Source organism: Antennarius striatus, chromosome 15 (assembly GCF_040054535.1).
Source record: "Antennarius striatus isolate MH-2024 chromosome 15, ASM4005453v1, whole genome shotgun sequence".
Taxonomy (NCBI): Eukaryota; Metazoa; Chordata; class Actinopteri; order Lophiiformes; family Antennariidae; genus Antennarius; species Antennarius striatus.
The window spans coordinates 3,289,346-3,293,744 of NC_090790.1; the positions used below are offsets into that span (position 1 = coordinate 3,289,346).

Sequence of the window (4,399 nt, forward strand, 5' to 3'; positions counted from 1 at the left end):
GTAGTCTGACCTCACTCCCTAAGATTTTGACACTCAGGTAACATTAGCAGTCAAATGATACTAAAGCTTTGTTATAAGTTATATGAGACTAAATTTAGATGTAAACTTCTTTTAAATACATTCAGGGAAGCTAATATTTTTACAAATATGATTATTCATTCATTCATTGCCAACCGCTACATCCATTGTGGCGGGGAGCTGGAGCCAATCAGGGCGTGAGGCGGGGGAAACTCCAGGCGCGACGCCAGTGCACTGCGGACCCACACAGAGCCACAGACAACCACGCACATGCACAGTCACACCTACGGGCAATTTGGAACAGCCAATTAATCTGAAGCACATGTTTTTGTAAGTATGAGAAATGTTTAAAGTGGAGCACACTGATGACATTAAGTTTTTGTCTTTAATGTTCAAAGTCATATTTAGGTTTTGCAGGGTTATCTGTTCATTCATTCATTTATTTCCTTCCCAGCGGGGATAGGCTCCAGCTCCCTGTGACCCACTGCGGCTTGTGCCAAATGTGCAATTGGAAATTTCAATAAAGAAAAGATAAAGATGTATGAAACCATATTTCAGTGTCATATTGATGAAAATCCATTAAAGCATCTTACCTCATGTTATATCAGAAAAAGGAAATGGTAGGCTTGTATTGAAATATCTTTAATGAATAATAACAAAAACTGTACTTTGTTTTTGACCAAATACAATACTTAACACTTTATTCTCAAAAATAATAATCATATATTTCTACCATACTGTTATATGCTGTTATATTGCCCTACTCAACTATTGTCTGACTTTGATGCTACACCAAGCGAATTTCCCCGCTGTTGGATGATAAAATTGATCTTGTCTTAACACATTGACTTTACTTTGAATGAGGCTCCTTTCAGGACTAATCTTTGTTTTATGTTTCCATCTAGTGGCAATTGATGGTACAGCAACACATACTGAGCAGGAAAAAAAGACAGGTCCTTGATCTTAACATCATAAATATTTCTGCTCCTGATGGGTCAGGGGTAATCCAAACAAATGAGTTTAGATGACCTGATTCTAAACTGACCCCACTGAGAATCTCTGTGTTGAACTTAGTTGGCCAGGATAGCCAGTTCAAGTCCACTATGGACAAATTATGGTGTAAACTGGCGCTCAACTCCTGAGCGCTGCTGAGGTGCCCTTGAGCAAGGCACTAGAACCCACAACCCCATTCATCATACCTTCACCATCTCTACCCATTAATTACATGTCTAAAGTGTGTGTGTGTGTGTGTGTGTGTGTGTGTGTGTGTGTGTGTGTGTGTGTGTGAATGCGTGCACGCATCTGTGTTTTCCGCTCCTGTATGTATGTAAAAAGAATTTCCCCACTTGGGATTAATAAACTTACTTAAATCTTAAATAGCTACAAAATATCTTCCAAGCATTTTAAATAGGAAGACCAATCCCAGGTACCTAGTTGTCCCCTCTGCTATCTGTGATGGGAGTCTCGTCTGTAACACGATGAGTGATGTCACTTGTGACAACAGCAGAGGTGGCTGCTGTTGCTGGTGCAGGGGTCGTAGTGACGTTTGGCTCATCTGTGCTCATTGTGATTGGTTCTGGTGTGTTTTCAGAGGTGGTCATGTCTGGTGTGGTCTGATCTGTGAATATGTTTTCTTCAGAGGAGTCCTCCAATGATTGACTTTCAGAAGATGCACTGAATTTGTTTGACTCCTCTGACTGACTGAAGTCTGAGGAGTTTTCATCGCTCGAAGATTCAACAGACCACCAGGGTCTGACCAGAGATCCCTGCTGCCAGTTAACATCAGCAATATCAGCACCATGATGCTGCTGCCATCCAAACTGTGGAGAAAATATAAAGTGAAAGAGAAGTTACACTCTTTTTGTCACAGCGTTAACCTCTTTCAGTTCTTCCCACTAGGCATCATTAGAGGAGTGATTCGGATTTTTTCAGTTGAATAATGGTGGCATTTGAGCCACTACTAAACTTTGTTGCTGTCAAAATGTGTTTTATTTCCAATTCCCTATTGTCAACACCTATTTCAGATTTAGTAAGTGACAAATGTTTTTGCAGTTTAACAGTCAATATATCGCTGTAAAATTGGTTCAGTGGGAATAATTCCCTCATACTTGATGTACAAAGAACACATTTATTTTAAAATTCAATGAAACTGTTGACGCCAGTATTTTTGATTCTGTCCATCTATCGCCATCTTGTGGCTCTGACATTTTGTGTGGCCACACTGGTTCAAACAAATGAAAACATTTTAAACAAGAACTAATACAGTCAGAGACTGCAACAACCCACGACACCACTGAATTAAAAATTTTACCCTGACCTACTTGCATAGGTCAAAGATCAAAGCTAGTGCTCTGACCTACTTTCATAGATCAAAGCAGTGATATTTGATCTACGGTCTTACTCACACTGGCTTTCTCCCTCGTTTCTATCTTTTCCAGTTCCTGAGTGTACAAAAGTTAAAATTTGACCTTAACCTAGCTTTAGCAAGGTCAAGGTCATCATTTCATTTTCATCCCCTCTGCCGCCCAAGTAATCTACTTTTTGTTTATTCTTTCTATCTGCATCAGTTACCGAAGAAATTTGGTGGACTGACAAGACAGAAGGACAAGACGAATGGACAAACACATAAACGCTGACGATACATCCCCGCTTTGAAGCGAGATTTAATGAGGACTTCAGGTCAAATAGTAATAGAAAGCAGCAAAATTATATCATTAAAACCATAAACTAAGCCTGCTATATGTGCAAATGTTAACTAAAAGGATCAATAGAACAATTATCAGGTCTGAGATTGTGTCAGATTTTAAGCCACAGATAGATGGTGACTGCATAGTTGACACAACCAACTGACACAAATTGCTCTCCTTAGGTATGTTCACTGTTGAGGATTTTACTAGAAATACAACCTACTTCATCATTTTAAATCAACTGGATTATGGCAACATTTTATCATTTTGATCCTGTTTAGCAATCTGTACAGCATCCTGTTAGCAGCGTTACATCACCAAGTAAACCGTCACACACCCATGGTTCAATTGTAGATCTGATCACATCACAGAGGATGTTGCCTGTAAACCAATTTCCTGAGTAGACTTCAGAAATGACATAAAATACAGTTACACAGCATGTTTTTACATATGGATATAATGAACGAATAAGATACCTGAAAAAATCCACGTGGAATTTATTTAACTAAAGACTGTGGTAAAGGGGACACTATTATACCCAATGATAGGAATGAAAGCACTCTGATTTAGATATTTTTAAATATGTAGAACTTTATGAATGAATGATAAAGTAGACATGCTTCCAACAAACGTATTTTATTTATGAAATTGACAGGAGTGGAAATCCAGTGTTATAACTATATATACTGTAGTGCATACAGTATATTTAAATGATTCAAAGGGAGGCTCAGAATGAGTCGTGTAGATCTCGCCAAATATACTGTTATGCTGCTCTTTCACTGTTGACGTCAGAAAAAATCATGAAATGGAAGCAGTAAGATAGAGAGGGAGGATGAAGGAGGAAGCTGTGTGGTTAGCTCACCGGTTTAGCAGAGGCTGTCATAAGAAGCGCAAAGACAACTGCGGTTGTAAGAAGTTCCATCTTTGGTTGGCTGTTGAAACAAAAGTGCTATTAAAGTGGGCTGTGATTAAAATAAAACTTGGAATGCAATTACACTAAAGACATCTGTGTATTTAAAAAATACATGTATGTATTTTGCCAGTCTCTCTTGGAACCAAAGTACATTAGTGGACATGAAAAATAGTAATTGAATTGAACAATACAATCAATCAGAAGACAGACAAGACAGTCAGAAGGGGCTGAAATAAAGTAAATAATATTTCAAACCAATATTCTCCAAAAATATGAAGTCCTCCAAAAAAAGATCTCTTCCTTCCATTAGCTGTCAAACTTTGACCGGGAACATGCAGTTTCATAAATCTATAATACCCCTCGCAGTACATTTGAAACAAACTCACCAGCGTTCAGTGGCTCCTGATTTGTTCTGTGTTAGAATAATCCTTCTGTTCAGTTTTGATCTCTGTTCTTATGCTGACTGGACAGACGGGACTGGGATGGGTTGGGCTAGGCAGGGAACAGGGTAAGATTTGGTTGGCCGACGCTGGAGGGGAGGAGTGGACAGAGAGGAAGTTTTAATCTATTTCATTAAATGAAAAACACACATTGATTATTGAGTCAATGAGACTTAATGTGTGTGGTGATGGTAAGTTTGACCATTCCTAGAAACTTTGAAATAAAGAACGTTTGCATCAACACTACCTTTGTGTAAATTGTACAAGAGAAGTGTGTATGCAGCTCATTATAGTTCATAACTACTGTCAAACTCAACGACATTTGCATCGTGTGTCAGGAC

General features: G+C 38.6%; 1 long non-coding RNA gene across 1 annotated transcript; it reads right to left on the reverse strand.

Annotated features, from left to right (window-relative positions):
* Window positions 1–644: 644 nt before the first annotated feature.
* LOC137608945 (uncharacterized) lies at window positions 645–4,120 on the reverse strand. The gene is made up of 3 exons (XR_011038255.1): window positions 4,005–4,120; window positions 3,568–3,637; window positions 645–1,838 (listed from the first exon to the last, which is right to left on the reverse strand). It is a non-coding gene; the product is annotated as an uncharacterized lncRNA (long non-coding RNA).
* Window positions 4,121–4,399: the final 279 nt, after the last annotated feature.